Genomic DNA, 27154 nt, shown 5'->3' with positions numbered 1-27154 from the left:
TCCATACACTGTGATTAATCGTCCCCCTTTTTTAATTAGCTCATGGAAAGATCACACAAAATGCTGCAGAATGTTCAAATGGGGGCCCCTCCGTGTGGTGCCCACAAATTCAGGCAACGATCAAACTTGCATGTTTGAAACAAAGCGATTTGAAGTCAAGCTAGCCCTGCTATGTGGATCCTTTTTTTTTTTTTTTCTTCCTAAAGCCGAAATGAGCATCAGTGGGGATTAATATGCATTAATTAAATTGACTGCGTTGCCTTTAATGAGGAGGAAAGGATTTGATGTTAATGCTGGTGATCTCATAGAGGCTTCAATCCACTTAATTAACTGTGTTTTCTCAACAAACTAAAATAATCAATGAAAAAGATATTTCATTACTACTAACTTATTAGCACCAGTCTCAAAGCCACATGTTATTAAAATAATATAGTCTTTAGAAGAAGGTTCATTTATTGATGGGAAATAACTTTATTAGTCTTCTTATCCCACCAAGCTGTCCTTCTAGTAGTCCTAAAGATTGTTACTGACCTTCTATTCTGTTAGTGATTAGCGTGAAAGTTTTTTCCTATGTGCTTTTCATAATTTCATAAAGTGACACATATGATTGCATAAGCAGCCATTCCCATTTCCATCTTATTCTCCATTTTGCTTTGTGCTCAAAAAATGTTAATGTGCAAAAGGCTTAAAGACAGACATGAACAAATGCATGATTGTGAGGTATGCAGATAAAGAAACAGAATATATTTTTGATTTCTTGGTGGAACAACAAATGAGTGCATCCTAATGGCTATTTAATGAAGCATCGACATGGATGGTAAATGAGTCATGCTGATTCAGTAGCCGCTCTGAACGATTCGTTGAGTTGAAGGATTCGTAAGAATGATTCAAACTGGTTTATCACAGTGGCTGCAAGTCACATATTAGCATATCAAGTTACTTTGCGACCGCTAAAAACGTTCTATATAGTATGAATGTGTGTAGTAGGCCTGTGGATGTAATTCGGACATAAGCCTACTATTCGCCATGTTGTCATTATCAATAGGGTACTTTTTGTCTACTCTTTTATGAGTAGGCTACTATTGAATTTTCTATTGTTACATACAGTTTTTCGCCTACTAGTAGGGAAGTATGCGATTTCAGATGCAGCCAGTGTTTTGAAATAATTAATCAAAGGAGCCAACTCGTCCGAGCCATTTGTTTGTGAATCAGACTACACAGATTGTGCAGCACCTGTGCTGTTACAAGTCAGAAAGTTACATGTTTTGCCCACCAACGAACTGTTCTTAAATTAACTTGATAGGCCTACACACACTCTAAAAGAAATGGTGCTATATAGTACTAAAAGTGGTTCTTTGGCTTGTAATCATAGGGGAACAACTTTAAGTGTTGTATAGCACCAAATCTTGGTGCTTCAGTGGTTCTTCACCAGTTCTCTGGGATGACTGAGGTGCTATATAGCACCACTACCATATACAGAACCTGTTAAGCCCCTGTATGGTTCTTCAGTGGTTCTTTGGGGTGGTTAAAGTGCTATATAGCACCACTGCCGTTCAAAGAACCTGTTAAGCTCCTTTAAAGTTTCTTTACGAGCCAAAGAACCACTGTTGGTGCTGTTTAGCACCATTTTTGTTGAAGAAATAAAATGCAATATGGCGCCTCTTATGGGTTCTATACATAGCACCATTTGACAAAGGTGCTGTAGAGCACCTTTAAAGATATGGTGTGACATACCAAAAGTGGTTCCCCTATGATTACGAGCCAAGAACCACTTTTAGTGCTATACAGTGCTATTTTTGCAGCAAACCAGCATTCACACTTTAGTTTGAAAACAGCTGGTTTAGCTGCTTTAGTCCCTGATACTATAACTATATCTGTCACCTGTAATTAAAAATTAACTTTTTTTTTTCTTCTTCTACAAAATAGTTTTCCAAAGCAACATATAATTTTCAGGTATGGTATTACGGTATTGCACTAATGACAGAATGTTCGAGATGACCGAAACGTCCTCTGCCCATTCGGTCACCTGACCAATTTTCTCCCGGAACTGAATGATTTCGGAATAACATGGCGTCAAAGGCAATTGGTTGTTATCTCGTTACCCAGAATGTTGCGTTTTTAAATCTGCCATGTTTACTCTGGAAATCAGAACTATAGCCTACAAAGCCTATTCTATTGTTTATGTCTGTCTTAATATGAGTGAAAATTCTACCGGATTCTAGAGATCTCCTTGATTAACACCTAGCCTACCTTCATTCAGGTAATGTCATTTTGTTGACAGTTCTTGCATGTTGTCATTCTGTGGAGGCTATTCTTAAAGTAGCCTGTTATATTTATGTTTGTGAAATTTACCGTTCTTCTTTTGTTTTCCTTATTGCTCTCTGATAGCCTACCTATTAGGCTACATTGTATTAACATTGCACTAAAAACTATTGCACTTAAAACTATTGTAGTTCATTTTATCTTAAAGTGGAACATTTTGCCATGGCTGTTCACACCAAAAACGATATTGAACGATTACTTACATTATTGTAGGCTCCAACATGTGTTAAAGTAACACGAATTATGTTTGGCTGTTAATGTTTTCATCGTTCATCAAACGATGGCTATCGTTCCTTTGTGTCGTTAGTGTCGTCTTGCTATAAGAACTTAATTTTTATTTTTTATTTTAAACGTAGGCTAATCTATTCTTGGTGTAAACGGGCATTATAGTTATTGTTCTTGGTACGATTAAAACTATTTATGGCATGTTCTTGCTATAGCACTTTGTAGCAAGCATCTATAAACGAACAAGTCCATACCAATAGTGACGAATATCTGCACACTAATTTGTTCTTACAATCATGAGGGAGAAATGTAAACAAGCTGTTCATACAGTTTACAGCAGCACATCACACGGTTGATGGCAGTGCTGAAACTTGCCTGTTCGCCTCCAGTCTGTGCTTAATCACGCACGACCAGTGACCTGTTTTTATTCATGAGTAAATGGTTATGATTATAGTAACTGTTGGGGGATACATAAAGTTCCAGAGCTGACTTTCAACAGGAACTAGCAGCAGTGAAACTAATGACTAAATTAGTTTCAGGCATGTAGTCCAGGTGAGCATAATTACAGAGATAAATGGGCCAGGTAAGTGACAGTGGCTTATGGCGTACTGCCATGGGACAGGGCATTTGTTGTGGAAGTCCCAGTGTAGCTACGCCCCATATACTCTAGAAGCACAAGCGCTTCCTCTGAGATAAGCAGAGAAGGTAATTATGAAAAGTCTGGACCACACCGATGGACCTTGTCACCTCAGCCTGCCCCACATCAGTACTTGGGGTTACTTGCACATACATTCATCATAAGGATAACGGGATGCTTTTTATTTATTTATTTATTTAGCTTTTCAGATAGCCTCTTTACTATATTCTCAACTTTTATTTTTCTCATAGACAAACTTTTAAAATTACTTTAAAAATCTCATAAATGGCAGCTGATGAAAGTACTTTTTAAAGGAAAATAAATACACATAAGTAAATGGTTATAGTTGTTATAAACTGTAATAGCTGATATGTTTACCCTTTAAATCATTACATTGTTGTTACTTTTAGAATACAATAGTGTGTGTGTGTATATATATATATATATATATATATATATATATATGTATATATATATATATATATATATTATGTACAAAAGTTGAACAAAAAAGAACAAACGGAACCTTTTTGATTCAGCTGTACATAACACTTTTTTTTGGGGGAAAAAAAAAGTGGTAACAAGGTTAATTTTGACAGATTGAGATGTTTGGTTGCATTTCACCTGAAACATCAGATGCATTGCACACTTTGACAGATGTAAAAGGCGTTTCTACCTCCCACTCTCTACCTCCTCTCTGTCAGTATTTCACTACACAGTGTCACTAAAAAAGACTGAAAAAAACTATAACACTATACGGTCCTGTCAGAACTAATTTAATACATTTGAGTTACTAACTTTAAGGTCGTAAACCTTTTCTGTCTTCATTTTCAGCAGACATGCCACATGACATCTAATTGATGTTTAATAGATTTTGGTTAATTTTGCCTTCACATTTTGCATTGTTCATTACCCTGCGTTTGTTGTTTACTGAAGCAATTTATCCAGCTTATCCGTATTAACCTTCACACTTGCAACCGCACACAAATTCTTTTTTTAAACCTTCAGTATTTCTCTTTCAAGTGTTTTTCTCTTCTTTCATAAAATTTTGGTCATATTACAGCGAGTGCCTTGGGCAAGTGCCGAGCTGCGGGATGAGAAATGGTGCACCTGTGTGCTGTCTAAAGATAGGCTAGCAGTAGAGGGCCAGAGAGCAGACTCCAGAGGACCCATCCGTCTCAATCGAAGGCTGCAGCTGACACCTTACAAAGAGGTACAATTAATAAGGACATTATCCGTCGGCAGGCAACAATGGGGGCCTGACGCACAGACACTAACCCCTGGAGGTCTGGAGAGTAAGGGGAGGGATGGCAGGCCTGCAGGCCTTTAGAACAAGGCTCATTAGGAGCAATTTCTCCACAACATGAAATACTATCCCATAATAGAGCCATCTTTTCAAACCATTATCAGCTTCTGTGTTTGGATTGGGTCATTTTCAAGGATCAATCATACGTTTGTCAGGGGCTGCTGAAACATGTTTCTTGTTGGAAGAAAAAAAAAAAAAAAATGTCTATAGGCAAAGGCCCCCCGTTTCTTTTTGTGATAAAATGTGTGTCCTTGAATCAATTTTTTATTAAGTTCCTATTATAACAGAAGGGTGAAAACTGAGGTTTTGTACAAGAAATTTGAGGTTTTGTTTTCAAGCCATTTTTTAATCATTACACTTTCATAGAACAACAGATTCAACAATTTAAAAAAACAACAAAAAAAACAACAATATTTTATCATAACTTTTCTTAAGCATTTTTAATCTTTTTTTCATTATGTTTGAAGAGCAGAAAGCAAGCTTTTAATCGCTTATTACTAAACCACGTTTTAAAATAAAAGGTTCCTTTAATAGTGCAACAGAGAGTGAATAACATCATTTTGACAACAATTTGTTTTCTTCTGGAACTAATAGCACTGATTTAAGATGATGCCATGCCATCATTCACAATAAGAGAGGACCTGTATAGTCTGACATTTCCAGCATTCGGGAAGGTTGTTGCTGGTCATTGGGCAGTAGACAAAAGCTGAACTCTCGTGGTCTGGGGTCAGATCTAGATTGTACCAACAGAGGAGGTCACTCAGCTGGAAAAGAAAAACAGAGGAGAGTAAAAACAATGTGGACTCATGTGGATTTAGAGGCTTTTTGTTCACTTTTTGCATTATAAAATTGTGTAAATTGCAGAAAATGGAGTATTTGCCACAACTGTGCTAACGTTTTCTAGGAATAAATCGGTCTCCACAAACAAAACACTTACTGTTCTACCCAACAGTGCAGCATGGTAAATCAAAGCAATGTCAATCCTGAGTGCTTTTAGTGAGGTACGTAAGTGTAAATTAAATGAACCAAAGCCTATTCTGTGCTTAACTCTTCCCCAGTTATTTGGAAAGTCAAGAGTTCCTTTGCCTATTATCGGTTTTATTTTATGATCCATTCCGTGGGGATGGATTGAGCTTGGTTATGGATTAACAGTGCGATCAATGATTAGATTTGAGCCTGGCTTCGAGAGCTGAGGAAAATGAATTGGAAAATGCTGTCAAACCTTTATCGACCCACCCCTAAGACTTGCTTTCATTGTGGGCAGAATAATATTGTGATGAGTAGCTAATTTCCCATTTTAAACACAACCTTCACCCCTCGCGTTCTCATTGAACTGGACTGTTTTATTTATTATAATTATTCCTCTTTCTAATTAGGTTTTACACATTCAGTATGCATGCATGCTACCAATGACAATATAAAACTTCAGGAATGCATTTTAGTAATGATGCAAAGCCTATTTGGGAAATCTTGTAAGATGTACATGCAAGTGCATCAATTAAAAATGTTATTAATAATATCCTTTCGTTTTTTACAATCTACTGTAGAAATGAAATTTAAATGAGATTAAATGGTTTAATTTTGAAATTCCAAGCCTTTGGGAATGGAGTTAAATTCCATTTCTTCACATTAATGATGCTGTTGCGTTTGTTTAGGAGTTTTATTTTCATTGCTACTATTTTTTTTTTTTTACACATCCGAAAGTAAGTGCAGAAAATAGCTGTTAGAATAATTATCACCATTGACCCCACTGTTAAATTGTTTTCATTACCATCATAAATAATAGTTGCGAATTAGCTGTTTCTGATAAAAGGTATGCGAGGAAAACACCATCAAATTCTTTCCTTTTCTCTCTTGTGCTTCATTTTCTGTTGAAAATGCATTTCATTGATATATTTAAGCAATACATCTCTGTTCAGATTGTTCCCATGTCTGTGGAATAACAAGAAAGTTGTAATTGGAAGTAGAAAAAAATGAAATAAAAGACAATATGGTGTAATTATTTGAATATTTGTAGTCTTGTTTTATTTCACGAGAAAAACAGATCTTGGTTCTATAATTCTTTCCACTTTCCATCTCATATTATTGCACAAAATCACAATGATTTCCTCCATTAAATGCCACAAATTACAGAGTGAGAGAAAGGGCCAGAAAGGTGGATCCCATTCATTTCATGTTTCATTTTCTGTATTGTATTCCAAAGTTTCTCCTCCCATGCCTGCTCCTGCTCTTCATTATTGAAGTAGAACAGTGATTAACAGCAATTTACAGTATAATTATGTGAAACAAAAGGGGGAAAAAAATCACTTTGCAGAAGTACAAAACAAGTGTGAAATATGGCGTACCGAACCAATAGCAAGATGCATTGTGAAAAAAGAAAATTATATAATATAATATTATATGGTCAAACCAAAAATTATTCAGACATTTTTGATGTATTTTTACTAGTGGGTGCAGGACACTATAGTTCATTTATGTAAGTGAGGATAGCAAAATGAAGTAACCTGTGACATATTATGCCCAAAAATTCTTCATACAGTGGACTACCAGTAAAACTGATAAAAATTTGGAACCAAAAGACACTTTGACCTGACCATGTTTTGCTTAAGTGTTATCTGACATGATTAAGATGAATTTTTCTGACACAGTTTAACTCTGAGATCTTGTCATATTTTATTACATTTTTTTTTAACAATAGTGAATAAACTGTATTAATGAATTAAATGTTCACTATATAATATATAATGTGTATGTATGTTCTGCCATGTAAATAAGCATAGTAATCTCTCTCTCTCTCTCTCTCTCTCTCTCTCTCTTTTTTTTTTTTAAATTGTAGGTGCCAATAATACCTTGGAGGTCTTGAGGAAATCATGGTCATAAGCAAGCTAGCGAAAGTACTAAAGGCCTCCTCCTCTTAGTAGCTCTTATCTTCAGTGAACTCTTTAAAATGGAAGGTCCTCCATGGAGACTGGGTCAATATCCTGAGGGCTGGCACAGCAGAGAGGACTATTGATCTCTCCGTATCTGTTTCCAGTGCTCTACCTCAGCTCACATGATACATGCCACAATTCCTGCCCTTGTTCCTATCAAAGGGCCCTTCTGCAGGGCTACAAAGACGGCCGTGGCTTTCCGCCCAACATGGGGCGATTTTGAAGTTGTTTGGTGACATAATACTGTAACTGATCATATGGAGGCCTTTATAACCTTGTGGCGAAACAGAGACGCAGATTGCCAGCGAGCCCTGTCAATCAGAGGGAGAGGAGATTGGCGGCGAGGTGCGAGGCCTCTGTGAAAATGAAAAGGAAAAAAAAGCAAATCAGGTTAACTGGTGATCAACCAAATGTCTCTGACTCTAATGAGGCCTTAGTCGCCCATGGCAATGCGTAGTTCAGGAGCAGGGTCTTTCTCTTTTCCTTGTGCAATCCTTTGATCATGTTTGCTTTTCCACTGCTGGGATTCTCATTGTTGTTTTTAATTACTTCTCCGCCAAATGGCACAGATGAAAGATAGGTGTCTGTAATTAATAACATTTACATAAATTAGCATCACTAACAAGTCTCATTAGTAGCTTCTGGCTTTTGTTTTGACTGAAGTCTCATGTCACCTTCTTATATAAGCTCTAAGTATAGAGAACAATATCAGAAAGGGGGCATAATTCACTTGATCTCCGCCATATTTTTGGTTACTTCAGTGGAGGTAATTAAATCCACCACACATTCCAATGATTAGGGTCAACCTGTGGAAATATGCTGACTTCTTTATTATGGCATAATAGAATCGGCCAACTCTATTCAATTAGTCAGTTCAGAGAGATACTTTGTGGTGGTGAACATGCAGTTTTCAGTCAGGCTCAAATGGCTGATCAAAGACGCTTGCAGCTTGCCGTTTGGCTGCGTATAATGAGGGTCAGGACAATGCGCTTTATCTGCGGTTGCTATGCAGGAGACTCTTAAATGCGCCATTTTAGTCTTTTGATATTGGTCAGCATGATAATGACGGGGAGAAATTTGCTCCCGTTGCAATCAATATCTATAGGGCCGCAAATGAAAGAGAGGAAAAAGCTTTCTTTCAGGTGGACCTGTCACCTGATAATGACGGAAAAGCCCACAGGTTTGTCTTCAGTGCAGTGGAAGTCATGCCTGAAATGGTAGATTACTTTTATGCAGTACCTCCACAAAGGCTTCGCATATGCGGCATGGCAAATGGAGCAGACCCGGGGCTCGGTAATGACTCCCGAATGCCGCTCGCTGCCTGCGCTCGTATGCTTTATAATGATGCATTATGTCGTCTCCGCACAGCGAAACCATTTTTTCCCCCCTCCCTCTTTATCTTTTAAGTGTGCTGAGGAAAAAAAAAAAAACATGCATATTTACGTCTGGTGTGGTAAATAGACTTTATATAAGCCGCATTTGTTGTGATGTTTGCTTGCGTGCACCAAATCGTCTCCTGCCTCGGATAAAGAGCCCCACACACACATTCTGTAACAATGTGCTTCAGCTGAGTAGATCAATAATGCACTCTCTTTCTGATGCCGGTACCAAGCGCTCTGTGATTAGTTTGACAGAAAATGACTCCCTAATCAGTGAAATGTATTCTGTTTTGGTGGCTAAATGAGGGTGTTTACACTCATCCCCGTGCAGGTCAGGGAAACTCCACACTTTGCTGCTTTGAGACAGAGCACTATAATCTGTGCCAAAAGGACAGGCTGTCATTACATGCGAATGGAGTAATAGACTGACATTGATGCTATGGCGAACAATTGGTTTTCCGGCATCAGTCAGGTGGGCTGCCGACTAAATGATGAGGGAGAAGAGGCAAAGTGTTTGTGTGTGTGTGTGTATGTGAGAGAGAGAGAGAGAACGGCTGTCAGAGGGATCATAGAGCAGGAAAGCCTGTCTTGTCTTTGTGATGGAGTCTCGCTCAGCATGGGAGATCTGACTCCGTGCCAGTCTTTGACTGTCTCTGCTTATGTAACGTAATAGTATCACCTTTTGTGTGTAAATGTGTGCGTATGTTTTTTTTATTTTATTTTGAGTGCTTTAACTGTTTGTGAAGATGTGCATATCATTCAGCCACTGTACCTCTCTTAACAGTGCCATTATGTGCAATGAAAGTGCTGATATTAATTTTGTTCATTTAAAACAATTATCCTCTCCATATTTTAATAGACATTCTCAGCCGCTTGTCAAATGGAGACATCTGTAACATAATGAAGCCTTTCTCTCGCTATCATTGTCTCCATTCCGCCTCTGTTCTTCTTATATGTGACACTCTTTCTAACAAAGACCTCCGATCGCGCAAAATGCGACGTCTTATTCAAACTTGCACATTTGAATCGAAATAGAGACGTCACTGTCCATAATCCTGTGGATGACAAGTGCGTGACAGAGTTCAGAGGTCAATGGCTGTCAAAGTCTGGTCATTTTTGGGGGGGATTTGTCCTCTTCCATTCAAGTGAAAATCGCGATGATGCTTTGTCTGCGGCACTATGCCGGAAACAGGCAGAACAAGAGAGGCCTCAGTGCTAAATTCTCACCTGTCAGTGCGCTGGCCTGGTTAGAAAAAGGGCAGGGGAAAGGCTTCGACTGGCCAATAGTTGGGGTCAAGGACGGACCAGGCGCTGCCACTCCCCAGCCACATCATCTTTGTATGACAGCACCACCCTTAGGTTGAAGTTCAGTTGGGCTTTTTCAGTGACACAGAGCTTAACGTCAAACACAAGATTAAAGCAGGGGTGTTGCATCTTGGCAGAGCCCAAATGAAAATATCAAGCGCTAAGCCCTTCTCCGTGTCGAGCGGAGCCAAGGGGACAGGTAGCTAATATTAGAGAGAGGAGACGGCCTAGTTAGCAGCGACTGCCTGCTGCTTTCCGAGTGCTCGGTCCTGGTCAAAAGGCCACCCGGGCTTTGCTGCTGCTTTATTGGTAAAATATATTACAGTTGAGGCCAGCCGAACTGCCTTATTAGAAGGTGGGGGGTGTGAAAGAGATGCCCCTTTGACATATTTCCCAAGCGCCACGCATATCTCCATATTACTGAATAAATTACTATAAGTCCGGATTGTACTACTCTGCCTTTTAATATCTGGGGCTTTATGAGGAGTCAATAATTGGCTCGTTTAAACAAACATTACCTCAGTAACGACGGCGGACAAATTTGATCATTTTAGTCGAGGAAAGGATGGGAAGTCTTTTCAAAGTTCTATACAAAGAAAGACTTTTCTACTTTTCAAAGTTGAACAAACATTTAAAACAGCAAAACACAGTAATCAGCCACTGCATTATGAGCTTCAGCTACTTGGTTACCTTATCTTGTGTTAGAAAAGAAAAGAAAAAGAAATACAATCAGATTCTCACGTTAAGGAATTCTTTTATAGCGGATATAGGCTAGCTGGTTCTGGTTTTTCGATTACCGTCTCGTATTGCTGTTGGCTTTTAATGAAACACAAGTGGTGAGCTGAATATCTTTAACAGTTTGTTTTAACAGGCTTCATGCATGTGAGATGAGAGGAGCCGAGGAGAAGTCACTGAAGCTCATTAACCGCGCACAGTGGAGTCAAAGGCCATCGCCCAGACCGCTGAGCAGTCACTTGACCAGAAATATCTATTGAATGTAAATAAAGATATTTCACATCTCTTAATTTTTGTTTCAAAACAGAGATTTTGTTGATTGCCAGTAGAATCTATTTATAAATGCATGCTTTAATATGTGCATTTATTTATTTACTTCGCTATATAGTAAAAAAACTTATACCAAAATCTATTTATTTCACTTCATTTATTTCATACTAAGTGATTTATGATTTATCACATTTTTTCTTTTGTCAAACCAATTTCAATAATTAATTTGATTCAGATAACATAATATTTTGAGTTTCTGTTGATTAAACCAGTCGCCTTCATTGTATTAACTAAATTTTTTAATTCCGATGAACTCAAAATTTTAAGGCAACCAGGTAACTTTTTTAATTAAACTTTATTTGGAGATTTTCTTTATTGCACAATGCACATTTCTTAGTATTATGCCTAAAAACTGTTTTAACATCATTATTAATATGGATTGTATGATCTTTGTATAATATCAGTGTACCTAAAGTGCATTAAGTACAAAATTTTAGATTTTAGAGTATACCAGTTTAGTATAACAAAAGTACAATTGCATGGTATTTTTATTTAGCACATAAATATATAAATGTATTTGTAGTATACTTAGCACAAAATAAATGTATTTCAAATACATTTATATATATATATATATATATATATATATATATATATATATATATATATATATATATATATATATATCACTAGGGTAATTATTCTTATAGTTTTCCATTCTAGTAGCCTGTGTTACAGTATGAATATTGCATGGAAAAAAATCTCTCCAAAACTTGGTGTGAACGCAGGCAAATAGAGAGGGAAAGACATGAACTAAAAAGGCTGGACGGCAAATATTTCTAAATCCTTTAATCAGGTTCAAACCTCCGATATCTCATTGTCTGTTACCAGATGTTGCTGCTTTCTGCTGTGACATATGCTCCAGTCAGCCTGCACAACCCCTCTGGTAAGGAAGAATGAAGAATTATGCAAGAAGCCATGTTGCCCTAGTGCATCACCTTCACCGCCTTCCCATGAGTGACAGTGACTTCAAAGAGAACAGGGTGCCTGTATCCAAAAAAAAAAAAGGAAAAAACATGAAATAACAGCTCTACCAGAACCGCTCACAGTCATCTTTTAGAAATGGATCAGTATGTGCGCCCACCCCCTGCTTATCATGCTCTCCTCAAAACCATCGCCCGAGGCTTCCTGCAAATCAGACTACTCTTTCCTTTTTTTATATAGCTCCATTTGAAATAGTGTGACTTTAAAGAAGCTAAGCTGAGACAGGCTGATTTGACAAGACAGCTCATATGCCAGAAACTGTGCAGCATTGCTTCAGAGATATGGCTCTACATTCCCAAAAACGTGTATACCTTAGAGCCAATTTGGCCTGATTAATGGAAAGTTCTGGTATGAAGTTGTTATGCTTTAGAAGAAAACTTTTTTAAAGTCCCTAAGGGGCACAAAGTAATATATAAATTAAATTAACAGTTTGCAATGATCTATCTTTTTTATTTTATATGTCATTGCAAACTATGAATTTAAATTTTTATTGTTTGACCATCTCTAGGTCATCAGATGTTTCAAAATTTTGAAATGAACATGAATGAAATTCAACAATTAAACAAGCAGCCATTTTGCGTCATTGGAGGCCTTTTTCCTATTATAGCTGCTCAAGCCTCAGAAGCTTCAGACCTCTAAGAGGTTTGAGAAGCTTAAAAGAGGCTTAGCTGCCCTTCTCATCACCTCTATACTCCATAGCTGTTAAAGACCTCAAAGAGAAAACACTCTTGTATGTGTTTCATTTGCCTCAAACACTTTAAATTCTAAAATTCAATTTTGAATCAGAAGTTATTAGTGAACTGAACTGATAGAGAGAATGTCAGTGAACAAACTAGGGGGGAGAAAAATAAGACTAATTAATATGTGACATTCAGCCTATTGCATGTTTCATAAAGAGAGAGTTCTGGTGTGGTTTATATGAATATGCAATTGAAAATGCAAAGTAAGAAAGCTGGAAGTAAAGACCTGTTACCACAACTTAAATAAATGTGTGGTTGCAAGTTAAAAATTCTAATTTATTATTTTAATTAAACCTTTTAAGTTGCAAACATTATTTTGTTGAGCTCTGTTGACATAATTATGTTGATCATTACAACAAAATGTCTGCTTTAATTTGATTTTTTTTTTTAAATAAGTTGTAGTAACTTAGTTTCTTGATAACTTTGGAAATTGGGCAGTGGATTTCTAGTTCCCAGCATGTTTTGCATAGGACTGGATAAGGAAAATAAATGTTGAAATTAAGTGTTAATTTATTTGTTTTTAGTGAAGTGAAAGACCTGTTGGTGTTTAGTGCTCTTATGTTTGACATTGAGTTTCTTTAATGTTGAGGTTTTTGAGGTTACCATTGTGAAGAGTAGATACACGAAGGTAAACATTTGATTCTATAAGCAATGACCGCATAAATCCCATTGACAAGTAATATCTTACTTGTTCATTAAGTATACATGTTAAATAAGTTATGTTAGAATGTGCTAGCTGTTGTTTTGAACTAAAGTAGATCAGATTAATTGGTTCCAGGGCTACAACTAATTTTTTGTGAGATACAAACTATTAAGTTCCTCTAACTCAGTGTTGCTTGTTGGTTGAACGTTGGCATAACTCAAAGAAATTGATAAACTGTTGCATTAATTTTTGTTGTTGTTGAGCCAACACATTATTTTTTTATAGTGTATTTCACTCCTACAAGCCATACTGTTTTATAAAAATTCAACCATGGTATGCTTGACCCACGTACTGATTATTATTTCCGTTCTTTAAGTAGCTGATTTGGCCCTGTTTGGGAGTATGCAATTACTTGTGATGAGAATTTTTTGGAGACAGAGGCTGATCCTGACGGCTTTTCTCTAATCCCTCCCCTGGATGCAGGCTTAACTAAACAGCAAGTTTGTCACAAGCTCAAACAGCAACTCAGTGTTGCACTGGATACTTCATTCAGCTTAAGCCAACTTATCAAGCACATTCAAAGCACATTCATTGAGCCATGTGGACGGGTCTTTTCTCCAGATCTATTAAATAACACTCTTATCTGTATTTAGCATATGCCATGTATGTCTGCATTGGCGGCTTTAAGCAGATTCACACTCCAAACACCTCGAGCCATCATCGAGCTGAAGCGACAGATAACATTCGGAAACTTCCTCGGACGTGCCGGTTTAACATCTCAATAACTTTATTCCACATCGGAGCAGTTTATTTATTTATTAGCTTCTCAATGTCAGTGAATTCCATATAATTTGCCTTGCTACTCCTCCAGATGGGTGTATTTATTTTGAAAGCAAAATGGTGCTATTTGGTTTTCTCTCGTACCTTTTCCATTCAGTCTATTCAGAAAGCAGGGAACATGATAATGTACAGTAAGTGGCAGGCTGAATCTGAAAATTGCATGCTGGTGGGTGAATGCCTGTGTAATGCATAGCATTGCATTCAAAGCATGTAGGCTTAATATAGTAAGTTCTGTTTTTGCAAAAGTTTCCTTAATAAAAACAAAATCTAGTACATGGACTAAACAGAACAATGCAAAATATGGCACACCAACAAGTTTAAACAATCCATCTGTAAACAATACTTGAAATGTAAACTGTGCCATGATTTGATAAACACAACACCCACTAAACACAAAAAAGCAACAATTCAATATGTTGCAGACCATAAGCAGAACTCAAAACATTTAGTTAAATACAATAAATGCAGTTAATAATAGAGAAATAGAGCACATCAGCACAACAAAAGCTGGAAAGCATCCAGGAGAACGCCTGCAGATGCACCATAGTGGAAAATCATTCAGAGAGAGATGTGTTCAAGCTGAAGTGCTGAGGTTGGGAGTTTAAAACAGAGTGCTGCCCTGCACATTTTCATAATCAGTTTACTGGGCCCCCCATTCGGTCAGGCACTGGCCCCATCCTTTGCATCAGTCCATTTGTCACCACACAATGTTTGGCACAGCACCATCTTATTCACAAGCTAATAAAAATGCAATTAGTCGGTTAATATCTTTATAATTTGATTTGATTGCACGTTATATCACTTTTTTTTCTCCCTTTTTTTAATATAAATATTTAGGTTGTAACATGATTGATGGATGGAGAGGAGTACCTTATCTTTTTAAATCTGAAGAAGCTACTTTAGATGCAGTAACATGGACAACGGCGGTAAGCAGCGTATACGAAACAACCATTGAAAAGTCACATAATTCTCGCTTTAAAACGCAACGAATTATTTTAAATTAGGTTCATCATGGACGCAAGATCTGAAGACAGGAAAGGTAAATACTTTCAACGGCTGTCCAAAACGCGGATTTTGTACAATTTTATTTATTTATTTATTTATTTATTTATTTATTTTTTCCAAACGCGAAATATTCCATTTATTTTATAGAGCTCTGACGTAGTTGTAGGTAACAAACCTTAAATGCCATACTAACTTATGTGATGTCACTTTTATAATGTAAAAATGATCACTGATATCAAAGGAATGAACAAAACAGAGTGGCAGTGGTGTGTTTTGACGGGTTATTATGCTTTGTAAGAAAGTCGTTTAAGGTTGTGATTTTTGGGATTGTTTTGGATCATAACTATTTATTTTTATTTTTTTCCTGTTAATAATGTATAACTGCAAGAATTTCACTATTTCCCCCCTCCCAGAATTTACCTCTATATAATACATTTTTAAAATGTTTTTAAACTAGTAAAATTATGTTTTGCACATTTAAAATTGTTTTTTCTCCTTAAAATAATGATACATTTTAATTAAATTGGATTTTATGTGTTTATTATTATTATCGATGTGCACAATATAGTATCATTATCATCACTTCACACTTTTTATAAAACCGATTTCTTTTATTATTATTATTATTATTATTTTTAAATAAAATAAATAATAGTATAATGATATTTGATTCCCCTGTGCAGGGGCAGCAGAACGACTTTCTTCAAAATGTAAAAAAATAAAATAAATAAATATATAAATCCCATCAAATGTTATTATTACCACATCACACACATCATCACGCATTAGATTATATCAAAATCCAGCGGGTGGTTGATCAATGTCATGACGACCATGTTTATTTTAGTAAATGTGATGAAATCTGTTTGATTTGTTTGATTTTTATAGATAGCTATAGATAGCTAACTAACATCCGTTGGCTATTTATGTCTTTAAGTTCACGTGGGCTGAATGAATAGGTTACGTTCACACAATGAGACACAAATTTAAAGGTCGTAAAAATACAAGCAAGCAGGCTATGTTTATTTGGAGAAAATCAAATGAACATGATATTATCACAGCAAGAAAACAAACGTAGTCTGCACTCAGCTAATAAAGTGTAATTTCACACACGCAGCAGACAGTTTTAGCACAACGTTTCCCCGCTATTTTAATAAACAAATCGTATCTTAATATTCAAACGCAGACATTCGTATAGCTTAACCGCGTAAATCATTATTTACCGGGTTAAACTATTCGCAAGTATTTTTAATTTAAAACAACATCCAATTATTTTAGACATATCATGACGCACGCAAAATAAATGTATAAATCCCGCGGCTTCAACTTATATTTGCCCGGATATGCGCTTATTTTACTCTGCCGTTGAAGTGTGCTGAGAAAAGACGCCTGTAATTCCTCTCTCTGTTTGATATTAGCACAAGGGCTTTGCTTCTAGAGCCTCTGTAAAGGAGCAGTGTGCAACTCCTGCTGCACTGAGCACTGAGCCCCGAGACTCCAAGAACAGCATCCTCCTCTCATACCTGTTGAGAAGTCTTTCATCCTTAATGGGCTCATTAGCCACATTGTTAATTGAGTGCTATTCAGGGCAACATCAAAGCAAAAAAGAAGAAGAGTATGCAGCTCCTTTATTTATTTTTGGCAAATAAGAGACCCAACAGCGCTCTAAATGCAGCTTTCGTGGGGGGTATATGCTGAAGGAGGCTTATTAGTTCTGTAGTGCATTGTGTGCCATTATGTTTAAAACATTAAGCACAATAATATTTTCTCTTCTGATGGCATGCGTTTCAGTTGCATTTCTACTTCTTTGAAGAAGTCTCTTGTCCTTTGTCACAAAGCAGAGAGGGTGGCTCCTCATGAGGGCATTTCTCTACAACAAAGTGTCAGAAAGGCTGCTTGTGTGGGAAACAATAAAGCTGGACATTTTTTTAAATTGTAAGAAGGTGTTAGCAAGTATTATATGTGGAAAATATATATACACTGTAAAGATATTTTTTATGATTTATCACAACATTTTTTTTTTGTCAAATCAACTTGATATTTTGAGTTTCTGTTGATTAAACCAATCGCCTTCATTGTATGAACTCAAATTACTAATTTCAATGAACTAAAAATTTGAAGGCAACCAGGTAATTAAACCAACATTTTTTTTACTAATATATATAGGTATAATATATATACACACACTCACACACACACTCTCATATGCCTCTAATTAAATCTAAAATATAATGAGGATTTCAACTTATCTAACATCAGATTGAACAGAAATAGAATAACATAAAAAAAACCCCCAAAAACATTTTATTTAATTGATTAAAATAATTATTATAAATGAATTCAAATAGTGAATAATAATAATAATAATTTGATTGCCGAGCTAAAGAACACATACATTTAATAATAGACATCAAAACATGTTGTTATTTTTTCTCTCCTTGTTGTCTTTTTCTTCCACCGATTTTCTATCAGCTCAGTGTTCTCCCTCATGGTGCAATATTAGGTGGTAATAGGATAGGAAAATTGAAGCTAACTCATTGGAATTAAATTTATCAGCATGTGTTCAGAGGTAATAAGCTGTCAGTTATAAACTGAAGATCTGTATTTAGATATATGATAGGGAAGAATAATGAATAGGCAAAATAGATGAAGCTGTTTTGCAGCTAAATTAGTTATTTAGGACCAACAGTCCAAGAGCAGATTTGCGATAATGACAATGATTATTGCTTTTTTTTCCCCTCTCCTGATGTTAGATATATAGGCTCAAAGGGCTTTTTTGAGTAGTGAAAGAGTTAACCGTTTTCACAGTATAACGTGTTGATAAAAGACATGGAATTGTGAAAAACATCAAACTTTTTAATGAAGGAAACCTAATGAGTATCAAGAGTAGTGTGCTTACATGGAAGGCTGATCAAACTGGAACCCTGTGAACCAGAGATTGTGTTGCAAAGGAGCTTGCTGACTTCTTTCCCCGGGGGGAGGCTGCCTGGCTTTTACTAGAAAGCACAGGGGGGAAAAGTTAATTTGCACAGCCATGTGTTCACTGCTACAACTCAATAATCCACCTCTTCCTAAAACCCCTGTTTTTATCATCATAATAATGATAATAATACTAATAATCTATTATGTTTTAAAGGGAAATACAAATATTGGACTATTAGTCACACTGTCAAAAAGAAATCATTTCTGTCTCACCTGAATTTCCTAAAATAAAGCTGAGCACAGTTCATACTTTCTTTACGATCAATGAGCCAAAACATGAAAAATTGAATACCAATAAATAATACATCACTTATTAGGTGATGAATGATTTATTAGTATCCTGGAGACTTTGTTGTGCTGATGTTAAAAATTCTCATTACCTAAGTGCCCAAAATGAAATGAATTCAAAATTGTTGCTGCATATCAATTTTGTAAGCCTTTACATTATTGATAAACAGAGATGATTGTTGTCAGAGCCAACTCTTACTGTGATAACAGGTTGTCATGGTTTATTTTAGATTATTGTGCCACCTGTTTAGTTGTCATGACAGCTCTCTCAAATTCTGAGATTTTGACATCAAAAGTAAATTTAAATCTATTATTGGGAAAGAAGTTTAAAGAGGGGAAAGTAGGTCAAATAATGTAAGACAGAGAAGACAGGAAAAGCCTATCCACCTGATATGTCATTATAATGAAAAGAAATGATACAGCCCACGCGTATATTGTTTTGTAAATATTCATGATATTATATTGTACGGATGATTGATTAATCTTGGATAGGAATGTTGAATAATTAAAGTGAAAAGTCAGAATGTTGAACTTAAATGTGAGATTTCAACATACAAATGCATTTTAAATCATGCTGCGTAGTATGCATTTTTATAATTTTATAATTTAATTTTAGAACTTCCCACCCCTGTCTATATATATATTATCTTACATTAACAGTTATCAGTAATATACATCATTGATACAATTCCCATCTGGTTTTGATTTACAATCATCTTTATATTACATTTCACTTTATATTATTATTAATCACTTTATTATCTTCCAGCTTAACTTCACTATTATTCTTTTGAATTATCAGATTTTAACATGAATATGTTGTTTTCATATAATAAACAGTGGTAGATATAGTACAGTGTAGATTATATTTAAAATAATTAAGGGGTTTTGTATTTGCACTGGAAAGTAAAATAATTTGATTTCATAGTTGTTCAGATAAACACTCATTTTAGACATACTAATTTCAACTTATTTTTTTAGTGAAATCAAAATTAAAATGCTTTGCTGTGAAATATATATATTTTTTTAATCCAAAAATGTATTTATTTGTTTGTTTATTATTATCATTATTTGTAGGCAGCAGTAAAACTATACACTGTAAAAAAATGTTTTTTGGTTTAACTTAAAAAAAGTAAGTAAGTGGGTTGCCTTAAAATTGAGTCAATTGAAATAAAAAATTTGAGTTAACACAATGAAAGCAATTCGTTTAATCAACATAAACTCAAAATATTATGTTATCTGAACTACATAAATGATCTAAGTTGATCTGACAAAAGAAAAAATATATATATATTTTTTTTTACAATGTATGTTTTATTGACTTTTGAAGGTGTTTAGCAGAGGTGAATAAAGTAAAAGAGGGCTTTTCCTAGAATTGTACGAAAAAATATCATCCTTAGGACTAAGAATAGCATCACACTGGCATCAGAGCAAGTGCACAGAAGCCCAGTTTTAATATAAATCTCACATTCACAGAGGGAGATAGAGCAGATACCTTCTTTCTTCTGACCCACTCTGTGTAAACAGGCAATGACATGAAGAAAAGTATATTAAAAAAAACCCAGCGTGGCTGCTGGACTGGCGTCTGATGCCTGTCAAATCATTAAATAGGAGAGGTGGCGTTATCAATTGCAGGGGATCAGCGATAGTGATGGCACATGGTTGGGATGCGGTATGTCTTCCACGGGGGCACTCCAGGGGCCTTTTGTGAATTTATAAAGCGAGATAAAATCGGCTTCATATTTCGCCACCAAATCGCCTGATGAAAGCAGGCAAGGAAAGAGAATTGCATGGTAGGAGCTTTGTCAAAGTCTCATTGGCTCCAAGGGTTGATGATGAGAAGGGGACAAAAAAGAGCGAAAAGGTAATGAGAAAAAGCCAAGCAGCAGGTTTGCTCTATTTAATAAGTCATCACACCGCTATCTCATTACCTGCAGTGTGTCTGGTGAGAATGGCGAAGCATTGCAGTGTACACTGACAAACTTTTGTCTGTTTTGGGATAATGTTATCTTCCCGGAATATCTCCCGTAAAGCTCAGACAGGAGCCCCACTTTTCCTTTGCACTGACACCATTATGCCACTCTCTCTGATATTAATAATCTTGACAAAGTCAGTTATATAAAAAAAAAAAATGTCTGGTCTGGTTCCTTTTTTTTTTTTTCCGTACAGGAATGTGTGATTGCAATTAAGATACGAGTCCTAACACAATGTGGAAATTAGTGGAATCTGGGTTTCGGATAATTACATACAGAGCTTAGCTTTAAAATACCCTCCCTCAATCACATGAAAACAAATGATCTGGCAGACACGAGGATAAAAAGCAAGATTGTCCTGTCCTCGGGATACAGGCAATGCTACTTGGCACTATCATTTCTTTCCGCAGTTCATCTCATAACTCATCAAACAATTTGTGCTGTCTACACAGAGCCTTTATTCTCTTTCCTCAGGTTTTATTCTGCATCTAAACTGCACGCATACAAAAAAGAAATATATAGCAGCCTGAAGGCAATTGGGTTTTAATGTTGGAGATGATGAATGAGAAAAAGCTGATTTTCTGGCAGCCGGATCACTGCGAAAGGACTCCTGGCTCACATTTGATGTGGGCAGTTAAAACAGAAAAGAAATAAATGAGATGTAATAAGAAAAAATCTTGAAGCAATAGCTGAGACAGCCCTAGTCTATTACTCAAGCGACGCACACAAAGCCAGTCTTTGTGATCTGACAGTCCGACGCAAACGCACAAAAAATATTACCTGCTAATTTACTCTGTTGCGACGTATGCATAAAATATCTGTACCATTACCACGTCTTATCATGCAAACTCACAGACTTCGGGGTGGCGGGTTTCTGAGTAGTGGCTGACACAGATGCACGCTAGAACAGATAGCGCGGTCACATGCTCCTATCAGCAAGCCCTCACTCAGAGGGGATTTTTGGAGCGTGTGGAGTTTTTAACATGGAAATTGGCTTTGAACCCCATCTGCACAGGTCGGCACATCTTTGGGCGAGGCAGTGCTACTGCTGACAGGGAAAATGAACCATCAATTCCTTATAATATGGCCTGATTATCATCCTACTTACCCCCTGCAAATTCCAACTTAGAGCTATTCGGTGCCATCAAGGAAATAGTGTAACCCCAGAAAAGATGTGACCCCTTCAATTGATGCGCTTTTTAACCAATAGGAGACATATAGCGTAGGTCTAGGAATTTTTTCTTTCAAACATACCAAACAACTTGAACACAACTGTTGGCATTAAAGCTAGTGTGGATCACGAAAAGATATTTATCATTAATGCCAGTTTTCGAAAACATTTCCCGGTTGCTGGTCGAACTTAAAAAAAACAGTAAGTTGTCTGGTCGACTTAAAATTTTGAGTTCATTGAAAATTAAAAATTTGAGTTAATACAATGAAGGTGATTGGTTTAATCAAGAGGAACTCAAAATATTATGTTATCTGAAACAAACAGATTATCTAAGTTGATCTGACAAAAGAAAAAATGCTGTGCTAACAAATCATGAAAATAACTTTGTACAGACCTGACAAAAACATTGAGCTGAGTACAAAACACATTCGACATTTCCAGAACGGTGACAACAACTGATAGTCAGCCAAAGTTATCCAAATGCCAAAAAAATGGAGAATTCAAAACAGCTCCTACCTTTGTAGCCCTGTTGTTTTCATCAAATTAACTAGGACTAGTCTGGCTACAATACCTCCCCCCCTTCGAAAAGTGGAGGGAAAAAAGTAGCTGACTGCGACTTAAACGTATATAGCACTCAACCTAATGAGCAAAGTTTCAATGTGTGAAATGTGAGTGATCGGCAACTTTTTGCGGCGGGACCCGGGTTAGTCCGGCGTGGGATGTCTTTATTGGAAGGGGATTTGTTTTGTTGTTTCCTTGGGCCTGTCCAGCCCGCTGGTGTCCTTTTCACCCGGCCAGGCAGCTGGGTCCCGACCCCTCAGATCTGCCCCTCAAACGGGGCTTCTTTCAGGCCCCCGCTGGGTCCTCCCTGTCTCCTCCCTTCAGCAACATCCCATTCACCCCAGAGATAACTTTATTCATCTTGCGGATCATTGTATCCAGTTGAATGAGGGAACTATGCAGACACTCTAGTGAATTGAACAAGTCTGTGGGGATTGGGAAAGGCCGGGGAGGTTGTGCGAGTGGGGGGGGGGTGCACGGGGTGTCTTAATGTCTTCATTTAGAGCGGCCCGAAAAAAAAACGTCACGTCTCACTTGTAGCTGACCCAACATTTTGTTAGCTACTTGACTGTTTCAGACGAAAACCATAAAACTTTTTCCTTTTAATAAAATATCGAACGCTCACTTTCCTCAATGCCATTATCACCACCGAGGATGATACAGATAGCTGTGAACGCCGGCTTTCCCTCCGCCTGTGTGAAATTCGGCTGCATTCCTCTCTTATTTTGTCATCAGAGAGTTTGAGCGGAGGTGTCTCAACTGTGTTTGATTTGCCTGCTGTGAGGCTGGCAGGGACAGTTGGGCTTATTCTCTCGCCCGCCTCCGCCCAAGCCACCCAGACCACCCTGCTCTTCTCTCATCATTCATATTCAAGCCAAGGCCTCTTGACAAGTCCGCTGATCTCACTCAATGTTTTGTGATATAGACAATACTTTTTTTTCTCCCTCGCTCTCCCCTCGCTCTCTCTTTCTCACTCTCTCCAACTTCTCTCTCTCTTCTCAGGAGAAAAAAAAAAAAAAAAAAAATCTGAAACCATCACACTCCTCCAGGCATGGCAGTGTGATTGTAGTGAGGTAGCAGTGCAGGATTACTCCCCTCTGTGAGCTCCCTGCTAACAGCAGTGGCTGCCTCCCTCCCAGCCCCCGTAAAAGACAGTCTAATGAGGCAGATAAGCAGATGCCAACAGACTCCACACTATGTCCCACTGCTACTTTCCACACACCAACCTAATGATTTATTATCTATAAGCCAAAAACGGAGGGAAAAAACACATATTTGGAACAGTACGGACAACCTGCAAAAAGTTTCTGTTTAGTTTGCATCACAAAAAGCATATCAAAGATGGCCTGTAAAATAAAACAAACACACATGCGACAGCTATTTTTAGTTTCAAATGTGAGTAAAAGGTTACGAAAACATAGGTTTTGGGGAGATATTTTAAATATTCGCCCAACGGCTTCATCAGCTGGGGGATTTGGACTAACGCAAAAGAGAGAAGTTTATACATTAGCGCTGTAGTTGCAAAACACTGTTGATATTCAAATGATTATTGTGCAAAATCTGGGATAAGCTTCAGTGTGAGAGCCCCTCTAAGTGCCTACAACTATTGCTAATTCCCCTAACCATTGTGTGTGTCACAAAGGCCTTAATCCTGTTTCACTTTTGCTGAAGCTTGGGCTATTTTCCCTCTCATAAACCAACAACACTCCCCCTGGCCGGGCCTGAGAGGCTCAGAGAAAAGGCGCTATGTGTGTATACTTCAAGGCTTTTTCTGTGTTACTTGGCCGGTGCTCTGCATAAACTTTTAAGTGGTCCCAGTAGGCCTGAAACACCTCTCTGCAAAAATAATAAGCCATCTTAGACTGGAAAAAGAAAGAAAAATTGACAGCGAGTAAACTTAAACCTAATTATATGTCGGAATATATTAGAACTTTAACGACAAAGTCGTTTTTTGTCTTGCTGTCTCTGGCAGTTCAGTGCACAATGTAAATCCTTTAATACATTATTTATAACTTCGAGATCCAGAATCAAAGATTCAGAATTAGGGCAAGATTCAATCAGAACGCTTTGTGGTTTCGCGCAGAAAGCGTCTCCTCCCAAAGAAAAGCGACACCGTAATTTCCATCCTTGCGATTCATCTTTTAAAGAATATATAGAGGTGAAACATCCAAGGCCAGCGCTCATCTCAGTGTCGTAGGATGAACAAGAATCAGAATAAACAAACTGTCAGCATAGATGATGGGGGTCATCTATCATATTTGCCATGTTTATAAATCAGAATTGACTTCTGAATCCTAAACTCATATCCAAACAAATGTCCTCATAACCCACAATCACTATCTCAAGGGCATTTTCCCTAATTTTTTATTAAAAAAAAATTGAACAACAAAAAACATCTCTTAAGCAGACATCTTCTGCGTAGCTCTCAAAGTTCGCGTGAACCGTTTGTGGGAGTATTTAATAGACAGTCGTGTATAAAGGCTGTCACGCTGTGCCAAACCCATCCTCTAATAAGTACATGATGGCTTTATTGGATATGTGTGTCGTGCGGCGTGTGAGAGCGAATGCCAGCGTGTGGCTTGTGTTCGCTCGTGTTACAGGTGTGTGAGATTGCGGTCCACTTGTTTTTAGAAAAGAAGGGGAGAGTTGGGCCTCATTGTTCCATAAACAGACATCAGCTGGAAACTGACAAATGTGGGATTAGCCTGTACTTATAATCAGCTAATAGCTCACTATGTGTTCCTGTCAATCAAGCCTGAACAGTGCACAGTGTGGGTGCAGCAGATTTAACCAGCAGAAACATGGCTACTGTACACTTTATTGTTATTTCACAAGGGTAAAGGGACACCTAGTTCTCATGCTATATAAGCGACCTGTGCTTCAAGAGCCTTATGGACCATGCAAGAGATGTCACATGCAGTTGATTCATGATTTTATTTTGCCATTTTATTATTGTTTTCTAATGCAATTTAGTCTTGAGTTTATTTCCAGGCTGGCTAGAGAAATGTTGATATTCATTTATTTATTTGACTGTATAATTAGTATACATTTATATCATTTTATTTGCAAGTTAGTCTATTTACAGTTTTCCTGGAGACGTGCTGCACTGTATAAAATATTTTCATGATTCGTTATCACAACATTTTTTTCTTTTGTCAGATCAACTTAGGTAATTAATGTCATTGAGATAACATACTATTTTGAGTTTCTGTTGATTAAACAAATCGCTTTCATTGTATTAACTCCAATTTTTAATTTGAATGAACTCAGAATTTTAAGGCAACCAGGTAACTTTTTTTTTTTTTTTAAGTTAAACCAACAATTCTTTTTTACAGTGTAATTCATGCCACTGCTGTTTATTTATGTATATTCATTTATAACCTATAACATATTTCAATGCTTTTGATTCATGCCAGCTGATCAGATAATTGAAGTTTACAAATAGTAAGCCGATGCAACTTATGTGACTGACGTGCAGATATCTAATTTAAGTTGTCAGTCGTCAAGCTGCAGTGATTGAGTTTACATCAGTTGCATTGTCTAATTGCTGCTGCAACTCATAAAAGCACTAAATTGAAAAACTGTTATAATGTGGCTGAAATGAATTATGAATGTAGATGATCACAGATTGTAATTGACCGCTGTTCACCTGCCTATTTAGTGTGGTTAGAAATTGAATTTAGTGATGGTGTCTTCCAGCAGGGAGCTGCATGTGTCAGATCCTCACTTCATAATATCTCTGAAAAGTAGATGGATTAATGATGTCAAACCCAAAGTAAAAGATAATACAATCATAATACCATTCACAATATGTGCAGTTAAGCATTTGATAAAAAAAATTACCATTTTAATAAGTGTGCTTTTATTAAACACTATATCAGGAAAAATTCTCATTTACTATTTTATGAGCATGAGTAAAGTAGAAAGAAATATTAATTACATGTTCTAATACAAGTATACAACAAGTAAGTGAATCAATTTCCAGCCGGTACAAGATTATTATTATTATTTTCCTTCAGGTATTAAGTCGCTATATATATTTTTTTTTAAGTTGTGATGTGCCATATTATCACTGAAATTCTTAATAGGTATCCAGCAGGGCCAGTGCTCTTGTAAAGGATATGGTGCAGCGAGCATCTTTTAATATTTATTCAATTTACAAGAATTATGGTGATATCAAAAGCAATTGATATTTGGGTCATGTGATGCTGTTATTTATATTGTTATTATTTTTTTATCATTTATTATTATTAAAATGCAATTTATGAGAAAAGAATGACCTGAATACACTTTATCATTTCTGAATTCAAATTCATTTTGATATTTTTGTGGGTCTAAGGCTATGTAAGTGTACATTTAAAATAATTGGCACAATCTCTTATTTTTTTTCTTTAAAAAAGCAAAACAATTTTGTTTTTGTCAATGTGGAATAACCAACATGCAGTTAAATCAACTTAGATAATTAATGTGGTTCAGATAACATAATATTTTGAGTTTCTGTTGATTAAATCAATCGCCTTCATTGTATTAGTTTCAATGAACTCAAAAAAGGCAACCAGGTAACTTACTTTTTTAAGTTAAACCAGCAATTCTTTTTTACAGTGGGCATGTGACAAAACCATAAAGCAGGAAATTGCCGAAAAGACCATGCTTTTGTTTCAGCATATATCACATATTTTGACTATTTGATGAACAGACATGTTTTATTCAAAATTAAAATAGGGGTAACCCTAAGAAAATGACACGATTTTTTTTTTGTTTTTTTTTTGTAAACTTTATTGAAAATAATTATATTGTG

General features: G+C 36.5%; 1 long non-coding RNA gene across 2 annotated transcripts; it reads left to right on the top strand.

Moving 5' to 3' along the window:
- Nucleotides 1–1951: 1951 nt before the first annotated feature.
- Nucleotides 1952–12117, top strand: LOC125254686. 2 transcript variants are annotated; one of them, XR_007181720.1, is made up of 5 exons: nt 1986–2260; nt 4248–4397; nt 7327–7810; nt 10976–11101; nt 12001–12117. It is a non-coding gene; the product is annotated as an uncharacterized LOC125254686 (long non-coding RNA). The 2 variants fall into 2 exon arrangements; XR_007181719.1 differs by having other exon boundaries at nt 1952–2260; nt 7327–11101.
- The last annotated feature ends 15037 nt before the right edge of the window (nt 12118–27154 follow it).

This window comes from Megalobrama amblycephala, linkage group LG19, assembly GCF_018812025.1.
Source record: "Megalobrama amblycephala isolate DHTTF-2021 linkage group LG19, ASM1881202v1, whole genome shotgun sequence".
Taxonomy (NCBI): Eukaryota; Metazoa; Chordata; class Actinopteri; order Cypriniformes; family Xenocyprididae; genus Megalobrama; species Megalobrama amblycephala.
The sequence above is the reverse complement of the archived record's forward strand: the minus strand, read 5'-3'. Positions and strand labels throughout refer to the sequence as shown.